We start from the raw sequence: 15,245 nt of genomic DNA, 5'->3' as shown, positions 1-15,245 counted from the left end.
ATTATTTATTTAAAATGTTTATTTATTTGTTTTGAGAAAGAGAGCATGTGTGAGCAAGAGCAGGGCAGAGAAAGAGGGAGAGAGAGAATCCCAAGCAGGCTCTGCACTGTCAGCACAGAGGAGGGCTCAATCTCACGAACCGAGAGATCATGACCTGAGCTGAAATCAAGAGTTGGTTGTGCTTCACTGACTGAGCCACCCAGCTGCTCCTGCTTTCCTATTTTTAGAACCACTGTGACTATAATGCTTGTTTTGTCTAGAGCCGCCCTTCAAACTGGTCAAATGTTCATGCCCTATAATTTGGGAGAACAACTATAAGATAAAACATTCAAATTCATTTCAGCTGAGTTTAAGAACATATTATTGGAATACTTTTATTTGAAATGTGTTGATTTTATATAAAGTAACTGGTATGAAGCAGTGAGTATATTTCAAAATATGTCTTTTATTGAAAAAATGTTCTTCACAAGCCCTAGTATTAATTTAATCAGGTAAATCTGATTTTTATTGTAGACATTTTGTGTTTGAAAAGCAGTCATATTTGAGGTGTGTAACGATATATCATTTTGGCCTTGACAAGCTAATATGAAAAAAAGATTTTAAAAGAAAAAAGGTATTTTATTCACTTAGAATTTTGAATAACTTTTTAAAGTATAATTTGAAATGATTAAAATAACTCATTACTTGCTAAAAGGCTTGGGTCATGTGTATTTTGACTTAAATTATTTTGCACATCGACGTTAATTTTGATCATTTGCTCACTATCAAGGCTTCTCTGTGAATATTATGCAGCAAAGCCATTAACAACACAGATTCCAATTCAGAATGTTAAAATTCATTGAAACATTGTATGTGCATTTGGTGCATTGAGAAGTTCAGTCACAATCAACCTGTCATGGCTTATCTCTTTGGAGAAACACTAATTTTCTCAAATGGTTTGGCCTGTTTGTGTCAGGAACCTGGATTCCAAACTCCCTTTGAATGCATCTTTCTAAGTTTTAGTTCTATTTAATCAGGCATTGTTTTGAAATGTTTTGGAATAAATTAGATAAAAGAGATGCTGATTTCCTCCCTTTTCATTTTGTCATGTTATCACATGTATTAGTTCTGACCTTATCATTCATTCATCTAACTCTAATCAATAACTTAAATAAATGTGCTGACATAGTGTTTATCAATTAGCTCAACCGATAAAATACTTTTTTAAAGATACAGCATGTAATTAATAGCCATAACTTATGTATTATCTGATAAACATGCACACAAAATCAGAATAAATCAAATGTCTCATCTGACTTCCACAAAAACCATGTAAAATTGCTTAGTTATCAACATATTAAAAAAGGTAAAAATTTAGCATTTAATTTTATAAATAGATCAAAATAGAGACCTCTAATAAAAATTAATATACTGAATTTGGACACTGGCTAATTGAGTTAAGGATAAACCCAATGAAGAATGAGCCCAGTTATATATGTATATGTGTGTGTGTGTATAATATATGTGTATATATGATATAATATGATACGATGTAATATAACATAAATATATGATGTGATATGATATAATATAAATTACTGCCATTTTGCCTTTACTGAATACTTACTTAAGAACACTAGATTTCAACACTTGCAAAAAAAGACCAATGTAGGAGCCTATACTTGAGAATGCCCATATATCACAAACATGTACAAAACACATTTAGTAAGGAATACATCATGGAAAACTGCCACTAGGGTCCAGTGCTTAACAATAGCATAGCAAATTACATTAGGTTTTAAGTCCTGAAAATAGTCATCTATAGCTTCATGTTCCACGTCTGGGTTCAAGGATGCCTCCTGAATCCATGGCTTTACCCTTGGATCAATTCTTCCTTCATTTCCTTCCAGTGATGTCTGTTTAATCCAAGTTGGTAGTGTTTCTGCTGATATAACATTCTCAAAAACCTTGTTGGTCTTTTGTGTACTTCATAGAGATCCAAGATATCACACAAGAGGGTCTTCTACAAATCTTTCTTGGATAACCCATCTTCATTCTGGACTTCTGTTGAGATGGTTGCTTAGATCCATGAGTTAGTTGTATGTCTAATCTCTTTACCGAAAGTTTGTTTAGCCACACCATTGGTGTTCTCTACAGAAGACCCTTTCTCATCTTTTGCTCTATGGGTAGTTTGAGAATATTCCAAATCATCAAGTGCTGGTAACTTATGCTTAAAATTTCCTTCTTCAATATATCTTTTCCCTCTTGCATTTCACAACAAGCAGTAAGGAGAAATTAGCCTGAAGTTTTCACACTTTGCTTGGAAATCTTAGGTAAGTATCCAAATTCGTTGCTTTTAAGTACTACTTTCTACCCAACACTAGAACAAAAATCAGCCAAGTTTTCGACACTTTATAACATGGGTCGTCAGTTCTCAAGTGTCCAAAAACATATTCCTCATTTCCTCTTATGGCTTCATCAAATCACCTTCAATGTCGATCTTTCTACTAACCATTTCTCCCCACAGCGATCTAAGATTTTTCTATCAAGCATCTCAAAATTCTTCTAGCCTCTATCCATTACCCAGTTCCAAAGCCACTTCTACATTTTTAGGTATTTATTATAGGAGCGCCCACTTCCTCAGTACCATGTGTGCATTAGCTTCTGAGGGTTCTGTAACAAAGTACTATAAACTGGCTAGCTTAAAACAACAGAAATTTATTCTGTCACAGTAATGGAGGCTAGACGTCCAAAATCGAGGTATCAGCAGGGCTGTGCTCCCTCTGAAGGAAATCCTTCCTTGCCTCTTCCTTAGCTTTTGGTGTTCCCTGGCAACCTCTGGCATTCCTTCCTTATAGCTACATCACTCAATCTCTGCTTTTGTCATTATATGGCTTTCTTCCTTATGTGTCTTCACATGGCCTTCTTATAAGGGCACTAGTCTTTGGATTTAGGACCCACCCTAATCCAGTATGATCATTTTAACTAATTACATCTGTAAAGAATATTTCCAAATAAGATCATGTTCTGAGATTCTGGATGGACACGAATTTTGAGGGGGCACTCTTCAACCAGAGACTCTCAAACATGTTAAACAGCCTAACAATGCACAAAATCAAAACTGTTCATTGTAGTGTAATTAGCAGTAAAGTGAATTAACAGTTGTTGAGTGTCATAGATGCTTATGAGAGAAATTAATTCAATGTTCCTGGAAAAATAAATTTTACATGTGTCGTTCAGTTTACTTCACCTTTAGCATTGTATTTTTAACCTCCTAGTTGGGCCCATTTTCTTAATCTATTGTAGAAAGACTCAAGCTGGAAAAAAAAGTTGGAGGGGAAAGGTATTTTTAAACATTTTTTAAATGTTTGTTTGTTTATTTATTTATTAAAATTTTTAAACATTTATTCATTTTTGAGACAGCATGAGTGGGGAAGGGGCAGAGAGAGAGGGAAACACAGAATCTGAAGTAGGCTCCAGGCTCTGAGTTGGCAGCACAGCACGTGATGTGGGACTTGAACTCAGGGACCATGAGATCATGACCTGAGCTGAAGTCGGAAGCCTAACTGATTGCGCCACCCAGGTGTCCCTATGTTTATTTATTTTTGAGAGAGAAAGAGAGGGAGAGAGCACGTGCACAAGTGGGGGAGGGGTGGAGAGAGAAGGAGACAGAATCCCTGAAGCAGGCTTCAGGCTCTGAGCTGTCAGCACAGAGACCAACACTGGGCTCAAACCCATGAACCACGAGATCATGACCTAAGCAAGTGAAACGCTCAACTGACTGAGCCACCCAGGTGCCCTGGCAAAGGTATTTTTTATTTTTGTTTGTTTTGGTTTATTTCTTTGACTCTCCTTTTATTGTTCGCTGCCCATCTCTCCTCTCTTGAAGTGATTGTCATATTTATGATTCTCCATCTCCTTTTAGGTAGTTTATTTCGTATTTGGGAAAATTCTTAACTTATAAGTTCTGCCCACCTAAATTAGAATTCCTAGGTCCCTTGCCAATTTCCTTTAACACTGAACCAGAAATTCTAGTCAGGCAAGGAAAAAAAAAAGGTATGTAAACTGGAAAAGGAAGAGTAAAACTATCTGTATTCACAGATGACATGACGATCTATGTTGAAAATACTATGGAATTGACAAAAAAGTTACTAGGACTAATAAGTAAGTTTAGAACAGTTGCAGAATACAATGTCAATATACAAAAACCAATTGTATTTCTATATACTAGTAGTAAACAATTAAATTAAAATAATTTAAATTAAATTAAATTAAATTAAATTAAAATTAAATTAAAATAGTACTATTAGGGTGCCTGGATGCCTCAGTCAGTTAAATGTCCAACTTTGGCTCAAGTCGTGATCTTGCAGCTCCTGAGTTCGAGCCCCCAGTTGGGCTCTGTACTGACAGCTTGGAGCCTGGAGCCTGCTTCAGCTTCCGTGTTTCCCTCTCTCTCTGCCCCTCTCCTGCTCTCACTCTGTCCTACTCTCACTCTCAAAAAATAAAACATTAAAAAAAACCCAAAACATTCATCATAGCATCAAAGATATGAAATGCTTAGGGATAAATTTGCCAAAATTTGTATAAGACATGTACAGTGAAAACTACAAAACACTGTTGAGAGAAACTAAAGAAAGCCTAAATCAATAGATAGGTTTACTGTATTCATGAATCATAAGACTCAACATTATTAAGATGTCATCTATTCCCAAGTTGATCCATATATTCAAAGGAATCAGAATTAAAATCCCAGCATTCTTTTGACAAGCTGATTCTAAAATTTTATAGAAATGCAAAGAACCTAAATTAATCACAAATACACACACATGCACACACACCATGAAAAAGAAAGTTTGACTACTAACATCATCTGATTTCAAGATTTGTTATTATAAAGCTACAATAATCAAGACAGGATGGTATAGGTACAAAGATATACATATAATTCAATGGAATAGAATAGAGATTCCATAGATAGACCTAAATAGGTTTGGTCAAATAATTTTTGACAAATATACTGAGAAAATTCACTGGAGAAAGGATGATATTCTCAACAAATGGTGCTAGAGCAGGATAGCTTATGCAAAACAGTGAACCTCTACCATGATCTCATTCTATATACACAAATTAACTCAAAATGGGTCATAGATGTAAGATATAAGAGCTAAAATTATAAAATTCCTAGATGAAAGCATTGGAAAAAATGTTAGTTAACTTGGATTTGGCAAAGATTTCATAAACACTACACAAAAACCACAAACTACAAAAGAAAAACAAACTAGAACTTTTACTCTTTGAATGACTATGCTAGGAAAATGAAAATCCAAGCCACAGAATGGGAGAAAATATTTGCAAAACATTTATCTGCCAAAGAACTTATACTAAGAATATACAAAGAAAAGTTACAACTTAATTATATTAAGACAAATAGCTTAATTAAAAATGGCAAAATATTTGAACAGACACTTCATCAAAGAAGATATAGAAATGGCAGTTAAACACACAAATATATGCTCAACATCACTAATCAATTTGGAAATGTAAATTAAAACTATAATAAGCACCCAGTTAAATGGCTTAAATTAATAATACTGACCATGTCAGCTGTTAATGAGAATCTGGAGTTACTGGAACTCTTATAGACTGCTTATGCTAATGTAAACTTGTGTAGTGATTATGGAAAACAATTTGGCAACTTATTAAAAAGTAGGATATACATATATTACTTACCCAGACATTCTACTTCTATGTATTTACCCACAAGAAATGAAAGCATACATCTGCACAATGACTTGCACATGAATATCCATAGGAGCTTCATTTGTAAAGGCCCAAATTGGAAACAACCAAATATACAACAACAATGACTGGATAAATGTAATATGCTATATCCATACAATGGAATACTATTGAGAAATAAAAAGGAATGAACTATTCATACATAAAATCCCATGGATTAATTTCAAAATTACTATGTTGAGTGAAAGAATCCAGATAAAAAAGAATAACTATAATTCCATTTGTATAAAATTCTGGAAAATGAAAACTAAAGCAAAAGAAAATAGATTCATGATTGCCTGGCACAGGGAAATATGAGGGAGGCGGAATGAATTACACAGGGTATAGAGAAAGTTTTAGGGTCTAGAGATACGTTCATGATCTTTTTATGGTAATGGTTTTATAGGTGTATACATATGTCAAAATGTATCAAATTATATACCTCTACTATATGCAGTTTACTGCACTATCGATTTACAACTTACTAAAGCTGAAAAAATTACAAAAACCAAAGGAAAAAATAAAGAAATTTTAAAAGAAGAAGAATTCAACTTTTTATTAAAGATGAGAGCTGAGATGATGTTTGCATTCATGATTTCATACTTGTAAAGCACTGGGAACAGCCTAACTTAAAAAGCATTTAATACACATGCTTACCATTCTTACTATTAAAAAAAATCCTCAGGCACTTTAATTTAGAAACGAGCAACAAAATAGAATAGCTTCCATTTTGTTTGCTTGTGTCAAAGGTGTCCTGCTTTAGGGGACATCAGTGGTTGTCAGGGTAAACTCCTGACAAAGAAGTGGCAGGGTGATGGTGCAATGGCAATCTTTTTAACTTTAGACCATTTAGCCTCAAGTCTGTTTTTCTAGTTTTCCCTGGTAAGTAACCTAATGTCTTTTAATATATTAATTACTGGCTTAACATAGCGAGAGTGGATTCTAATAACTGCAGCCAAACACCCCCATTAAAACCCCTCAGAAAAAAAATTGCAAAAATGAGACATCTTTTTTTTTTTTAGAAACATTGGAATTTGCTTTTACTCTTTTGTTTTAGGGAGAGAGGGAATCTTTTTTTTGGGGAGGGGGAGGGGGAAGAGAGGGAGTCTTTACTTAGCTAAACATTTAATCAACAGGCTTAAAGACATTTATATAGTCTGTACCTCCCCTTACTTAATTTTTTTTCATTGTTACTTTACATAGAAATCTATATTTGGATTAAAATAGAGGCATGTGGGTCGGGTATTCACTGGATTTTTCATGAAAAAATTTTGGGTTCTCAAAGTGTAGTGATTTTGGGAGTAGTGGAGAGGTGGTAGGGATGGATGAACTTAAATGTAAATGATATTAATGAGAACATAAATAACAAATTATGACACATCTTGATTTTATTGTTTGTTTAAGATAATGTCAGATGTGACTGGTCTATTGAACATCACATACCAATTTTAGGCAAATGAGTTTTCACTTGATTGGGACGTTTTGCTTAAAGAGGTAACCTGATTTTCATACTCAATTTTCATTTTAAGGATGATGCCTTTGGGCAACAGATACCCTTAGTGGAGGTTAGAGCTATGTGTACTGACACAGAATAGTATTTGTGACAAGTCTTTAAAGCAAAGGAGTAAGACAGAGTAATGTGGATAGTATAACGCCACCTGTATGTTATTTGTATATATATATGATATTACATTATTTATTTATTAGAGAAATTGAATCAGAGAGCGTTTGGACTTTGGCACACTAAGCACAGTGGAATGCTGGGGTGAGATACTCACTGCAAGCACAGAGTCTGAATAAAAGTTTTTATAATAGAAAGGGAGAAGACCTACTCAGCCTCTTCTGTTGCTAAGCTCCAGTAATATTGGCTGCCAGGTGTATATATGCCTGGCAGAAGATAAGAGACCAGTTCCTAAGAAAAGATCTATGAATATTGATATTTGGGGGTCTCCTCAAGAAAAGTCTGGATTTCTGAATAATCACTCTGAGTTAGCTTTTTATTGTTTCACTCTAAAATATCTCTAGACATGTTGCTGTCCAGTTTTCTCAACACTTGAAGAGACTGTCCTTTTCTCATTGGATATTATTTCATGCTTTGTCAAAGATTAACTCATCATATAGTTGTGGGTTTATTTCTGGATTTTCTATTCTGTTCCATAGGCCTCTGTGCCTATTTTTGTGCCAGTACCATCATTACAGCTTTGTGGTATGACTTGAAGTCCAGAATTGTGATGCCGCCAGCTTTGCTTTTCTTTTTCAAGGTTGCTTTGGCTATTCGGGGTCTTTTGTGGTTTCATACAAATTTTAGGATTGTTTCTTCTAGCTCTATGAAAAATGCTATTCGTAGTTTAATAGGGATTGCATTAAATGTGTAGATTGCTTTGAGTAGTATAGACATTTTAACAATATTTGTTGTTCTAATCCATGAGCACGGAATGTCTTTCCATTTCTTTGTGTCCTCTTCATTTTCTTTCATCAGTGTTTTATAGTTTCAAAGTACAGGTCTTTCACTTCTTTGGTTAGGTTTATTCCTAGGTATTTTTATGGTTTTGGTGCAAATATAAATGGGATTAATTCCTTGGTTTCTCTTTCTGCTGCTTCATTATTGGTGTATAGAAATGCAACAGATTTCTGTACATAAACAGACATTTCTCCAAAGAAGACGTACAGATGGCCAACAGACACATGAAAAGATGCTCATCATCCCTTACCATCAGGGAAATGCAAATCAAAACTACAATGAGATATCATCTCACATCTGCCAGAATTGCTAAAATCAACAACACAGGTATTGGTGAGGATGTGGAAAAGAAGGAACACTCATGCACTACTGCTGGAATGCAAATTGGCACAGCCACTCTGGAAAACAGCATGGAGGTTCCTCAAAAAGTTAAAAATAGAACCACCCTATGATCCAGTAATTGCAGTAGTAGGTATTTACCTAAAGAATACAAAAACACTAATTCAAAGGGATGCATGTACCCCTATGTTTATAGCAGCATTATTTATAATAGCCAAGATATGAAAGCAGACCAAGTGTCCATCAACTGATGAATGGATAAAGAATATGTGGTATCTACATCATCTATATCTATATATCTATCTATATATCTATCTATATCTGCATCATCTGTATCTATTTATACATACAATGGAATATTATTCAGCCATAAAAAGAATGAAATCTTGCCATTTGCAATAACATGGATGGATCTGGAGTGTATAATGATATGTGAAATAAGCCAGCCAGAGAAAGACAAATGCCATATGATTCCACTCATATGTGGAATTTAAGAAACAAAACAAATGAAGAACAACAAAGAGAGAGAGAGAGAAATAAAAAAAAACCCAGACTGTTAACTATAGAGAACAAGCAGATGGTTAGCAGAGGAGACCTGGGTAGCGGAATGGTAAAATGGGTGAATGGGATTAAAGTACACTTATCTTGATGAGCACTGAGTAACATATGGAGCTGTTGAATCACTATATTGTACACCTGAAGCTAACATATAACACTGTATGTTAACTACACTGGAATTAAAATTAAATTAAAAAAAATTAAATAAAAAAAGTATGATAAATATTCCTCCCTAATGATAAGAAAGACAATCATCTTGAGACCATGAGGTCTCAAACAAGTTTGAGAAAAAAGCCAACATACAGAGGATGGAGTAACAGAGAGAAGGAAAAAACCTGAAAAATCATTGACAATGCTGGTCTGTGAACCAAACCAAGAATTGCCCCCTACCCCCGAATCTCCTCTTATATGAGATCATTAAAGCTTTTCATTATGGAGGCTATGTTTTGGGTTTTCTTTCTTTCTTTCTTTCTTTCTTTCTTTCTTTCTTTCTTTCTTTCTTTCTTTCCTTCTTTCCTTCTTTCCTTCTTTCTTTTTCTCTTCCAGTAGAAAGCATCAGGACTAATACACTAGGATTTGGAGTTTCAAAGACCTAACCCCTGAAATACTCAGGGCATAAAGTTTATGCTAACAGATTTAGAAGCAAAGGTCAAAGCCAGCTTGATAACAGCTGTTTCCGGGAGGCAGATTGAGAGAGAGAGAGAGAGAGAGAGAGAGAGAGAGAGAGAGAGAGAGACAAAGTAAGAAAAAGCTAAGAAATTGGTATTTCCTGGGATGAGGTCCTACTCAGTGCTCAACCCCTGTCTTAATCTCAGGATGGAAAAGGAACAAGAGAAATTCCAGTTACATGTCTCCTGAGAGAAGAAAGTAGTTGAGAGAAATCAGGTCGGTTTGTTGTCTGGATCAGGAAGGTGCAGACATTTGAATGTACATTAAATGGAGACCAGGCAGGAATGGGGAATCACAGAGATGCAGCCTGGGCAACTTGGGACCAGACATGTCCCATGCCCTACCTCCACCAGCATCAGTACTTTATAACCTGCCTGGAATCTATACACAACTCTTTAGGGAGTAGGGGAATGGGTAAAAAACCTGATTGATTAACTTTAGTTTCTGACAAAATGAGAGCTAAAAATAGAAACTTTATAAAAATAATAGTGTCCAGACCTGAGATTATGTTTTGACATATATACTCATTACTTAATTAATTTCTGATAATAATGATATAATACCTGTTTTCACACTTAAGAAGCTCACAGTCTAATAAGCAAAACAAGCAAATAAATAGTTAACTCTGATATACGAAGTGTTTGATAGGTAAATATTGAAGATGATATAATAGCACAGAGCTGGAGTGGGGAGTACAGCTTGAGCTCTGTTTTGAAGGACAAAAAACAGTTAACTACAGGTGCTATGGGGAAATGGTGAGTTCTGTTTTGGCCTTGTTTCATCTGAGGGATGACTTTCGTTTGTTTAAGATCAAGGAAACTTGGACATGTCTGTATGTTAAGAGGAATGAGGCAGCAGAGAAGTAGAGAATGAGGAGAATGGCTACAAATGATGGTCTGAGAGCCCTGGGGAGGGAGAAAAGAGACATAGATCACAGTCCCAGAACTTTGCTTTTGCCAGAAATAAGGAAGGTGAGAAGGAGGCAAAGATAGGAATAGTGAAAATACATATGCACACAGGAAGAAGTGAATAAAGTTAAGAGTGTTCATGCTTGGGGCACCTGGTTGGCTCAGTCAGTTAAGCATCTGACTTTGGCTAAGGTCATGATCTCGCATTGGAGCCCAGTGTCAGGCTCCCTGCTGTCAGCATGGGGTCTGCTTCAGATCCTCTGCTTCCCTCTCTCTCTGCCTCTCCCCTACTCACACTGTCTTTCAAAAAACTAAATAAACATAAAAAAAAAGAGTGTTCATGGTTGATGCCTTTTATTTTATGTGAGAAGTAGAAGTTAAGGGTCATTTTTTTGAGGGCAAGAGAGACAGATCAAGGATTTAAGGAGGGGAGTTACATGGCCAGATTTGTATTTTAAAACATTCTGGTAGAGATTCAAAGAATGAATTAAAGAGAGAAGATCAGAAAACACTGAAGCTGAGAGATCCATTAAGAGATTATTAGAATCATTTAGGGGAAAAAATCATGAAGACCTGAATTAAGACTGACAAAAGGGAATAAAAGGAATGGTCTCCATAGATATTTATAGGCCAAGTTATTCTTTTTTTTATTAAAATTTTTTTTAACGTTTTATTTATTTTTGAGACAGGGAGAGACAGAGCATGAACAGGGGAGGGTCAGAGAGAGGGAGACACAGAATCTGAAACAGGTTCCGGGCTCTGAGCTGTCAGCACAGAGCCCGACACGGGGCTCAAGCTCACGGACCTCGAGATCATGACCTGAGCCGAAGTTGGCCGCTTAACCAACTGAGCCACCCAGGCGCCCCTAGGCCAAGTTATTCTAAGAAGTGCCTGTTTATACACAAGCAGTGAAGGAGAGAGAGGAAAGGAGGGTGATACCCAGGTCTAAACATTTGGGTTATTTGAAACCTCAGCAGGAAGGAGAGGTTTATGGGAGAAGATAATGAGCTTAACTTTGAACACTGGAATAAAAAGATATTGATAAAGTTGTGGATTTAGACAGAAATTGATGTAGATATAGAAGGCAGTTGGATCTGTGGATCTGTACTTTAAGAGGGATGGTCTGACCCAGAGAGAGAAAGTGAGGAGAAATGTGTTCCATTAGAGTGGTGGTTAAAACAATGGGTGAAAAAGAGATCAACTTGTATGAGTATGTGAAGAAGAGATTTTATGTCTTTTGTTTTTAGTCCATTCCTGTAGTTTACCAATTTGATAATCCTACACTGTCTTCAGTGATTCCTAAATGTGTATCCTACATTTGCACTTTGAGTTAACATTATTTTCTCTCATTTAGTGTTCACAGTAGTCAGGGAAGCCCTGAAAAGCCCACACAGGCCATGGAACTAAGATCTACTATAAACATGACATGGTTTATTATTATGAATTCATTAGTGATAGTTGTACAGTGAAGGCTTTAAGACTACTAAATAAGAATCTATCTCTTTAGTAGCAGAAGCCTACTATGTTAAGAATGAACATCCCCTTTTGTCAATTCTGACACTAGTTATAGCATAGTGGACAAACTTATGCAATTCCTTGTTACCAATTTTAATACTCTCATTATGAATAGAGTACAACGTTTCAGTTTGTGCTTTAAAATCATCTTACATACAGAGATACATATACATGTGAAATTATCAAAAATGCCTTTAACCCATTTTAATGCATATATTACAGTGCACAAAATGAATGTATTTCCATTTTTCTCTACAGAAAGGCAAACAGTCTTTTTCTTGTAGTATCTCATAAATGACCTTAGTACTGACCCAAATATAACCTACTAATTACCCTCTGTGTACCTTCCAGGCCCTGATTAGTTGTATTTAGCATTTGTGTGAGACTGTGATTCTACTCTGGAAATCTTCCTTATAGCTTGTAATTCCCGGTGGAAAAAAAAATTGCTGTGACCTATACAGTTGGAGAAAAGAAAACACAGCTACACTCTTCCAAAAGCAGAACAAAGCAATGAAATAACATACCTTTCACAAGGGACTTGGTGTTATCTGAAACCCTATAATCCACATCCCATTCTGCTTCTTCAATAGGTTGGATGATTTCAGTGGGCGGGTTGGAGAACTAATCAATTTTGAAACAGCATCTGCAAAAATAGATAATGTTCATCTAAAGGGCAACCTAGTCATAAAGCCCCACTGGGATGAGTAAATAAACACACGTCTTTGTAGAAGGGGGATCCCCTAGATGGAACTGCAATGCAGTATTGGCAATGTGGTATTCCATCAATACCATCAAAGGAATTTTTCAAGCACCAACATTAGGATGAACTATGTGATTAAACTGACATGGTTCCTGAACTCCTAGACTTTATAATGTATTCTAACTTTTGCACCCATAATGGAACACTTAAAAACCCAGATCTCACTGGGTCCTAATCTTTTCTCCCCAATTTCTTTTCTCCTATGTGTCCTATGCTAGTGAAGGAATCCAAGGCATCCAAGATTCCTGTCACTTCCTGTAGCCAATTCATCTTTAAGGCTTATTGGTTCAACCTCCTAATTATGTTTTGAACCATTCATTTACCCTTTCCTTTATCTCTATAGCCATTGGCCTCTTTACTATAACTACTGCAATATCAGTTGTCCTGAATCCTCTTCTCCCATCTATTCCCACACTGCCACTGGAGTGATCCAACTTTCAAATCTTGGTATATCACTCATCTGTTCAAAACTCCACAAATGTCTCTAATCATTTACCATCTACTTTCTTGATATTCCTACTATTTTAAGTCTCAATTCAAATATGACTTTTAAAGGATTCTCAGAGTTAGTCACTATTCATTTAGTCAATATTTATTAACCACAAACTTCATGTCATACATGGGGCTAGCATTGGAAATAGAGCAGGGACATAATCCTGGCCTCCCAAAGTTTACAGTGTTAGGAAAGACAATGAAATAACATGAAGTATGATGAGTATGGTGAGGAACTAATTTGGGTACACATAATAAGAAGAGAGGGGCGCCTGGGTGGCTCTGTAGGTTAAGCATCTGACTTTTGATTTCTGCTTAGGTCATGATCTTGTGGTTTGTGGGTTTGAGCCCCACATTGGGCTCTGCAATGACAGAGCCTGCTTGGGATTCTCTCTCTGTCTCTCTGCCCCTCCCCGCCTCTCTAAAAAATAAATAACTAAACTTAAAAAAAAGAAGATAGAGCTCTAGGGATCCCCGATATTTATGGTGTAGAGGAAGTTCTTCAAAGAACTGGCCAATAAGGTGAGAGAGAATGTGTTGCCTTGCAAAGCCAAAGAAAGAAAGTATTTTAAAAAGAAAGAATGATTAAGGATATCAAATTCTGACAAGAGGTCAAGCATATAAGGACTGAAGATTACCTTGGAATTTAGCAGGGACACTTGAAAGCAACTTTGGGGGAGTGGTGGCTGCAAGAGCTGCCCTAGAGTGAGTTGAGGAATAAGAAGTAAAGAAATGGAAACAGCAAATGTCAAAATTTGGCTGTGATGGAGAGAGGAAATTTGGTTAACTGGGAGGGAATTGAGGGTTGAAGAAGACATCCCTGAAAAGTTCCATGTAATTTGTGAGTATCTCATAATAGAAACAATTATCATCTTATATAATATTGCTTAGTTTTCTATTCCAACACTAAAAAGCAAGACATGCATCCTTCTATCTTTATATCTCCAGCTCCTGGCACAGGTGCAGGTACAAATAAGCACTCTAAATATTGGTTTAATAGCTGATTATCTAAATGAGTGATTTGCTTTAATCCAAATATGAGATTCATTCTTCAATTATCATCTTCTCTGACTTGTCTCCACATTTCTGTCAACTTCCCTTCCTGACTTGTAGTCACAAGAGTCCCACAAGCTTCAGGCCTTGGACCCCTGTTCTCTCCTGTGTATGCTCCTTCTCTAGGAGCTCAACTCATATGGTTTCAGTAGCTGAATCCCAAATCTATCCCTCAACCCTATAATTTTACCTTTCTAGCTACTTCAGGGTCCTTGATGCTTGACTGCTTCACCAGTGCCTGGAACTTACCACATATGCAACTGTACTCATTACTATTCCCCCCTTTAAGTCAGCCAATATATTTTTCCAATTTTATGAAGACTTTTTACCTATAGAGATATTTGAACGTCGTTATGTTATGAATGCTGTGTTCCAATCCTTACTTGTTCAGATGTGCTTATACATGGCTAGATCCAAGTATAGACATTCCATACTCAAAAAGGGCAGTCTTCTACTACCCCAAAATAATATGGGCATTATTAATACTTTATTATATGTTCCATCAACACTGTATACTAGATGTTTGCTTGACAAATTACAACTCTAAATTCCTGGCCCAGTGTTTCACCTGTGGAGTAGACAAGCTGTTGACATGGTTATCTACTATGAAATAATCCACCAACAGCAACATTAGATAATTTATAGCTTTTATTTACTTTTCCTAGTCTTTAAACTGAACTGATTAAAGTCTTAGAGTCATGAGGTAAAACTAAACAGTCTTAACATATAGATA

General features: G+C 35.9%; 1 long non-coding RNA gene across 8 annotated transcripts in view; it reads right to left on the bottom strand.

Moving 5' to 3' along the window:
• Positions 1–15,245, bottom strand: part of LOC113601275 (uncharacterized) — an 83,276-nt gene that overhangs the window by 33,370 nt on the left and 34,661 nt on the right. For all 8 annotated transcript variants that reach the window (XR_008299335.1, XR_008299332.1, XR_008299334.1 and 5 more), the window contains one exon: positions 12,732–12,850. This is a non-coding gene — a long non-coding RNA (uncharacterized LOC113601275). The remainder of the gene's footprint in view (positions 1–12,731; positions 12,851–15,245) is intronic.

This window comes from Acinonyx jubatus, chromosome B3 (assembly GCF_027475565.1).
Source record: "Acinonyx jubatus isolate Ajub_Pintada_27869175 chromosome B3, VMU_Ajub_asm_v1.0, whole genome shotgun sequence".
Lineage (NCBI taxonomy): Eukaryota > Metazoa > Chordata > Mammalia > Carnivora > Felidae > Acinonyx > Acinonyx jubatus.
Note: the sequence above shows the minus strand (reverse complement) of the source record. Positions and strands in the feature narration are given on the sequence as shown.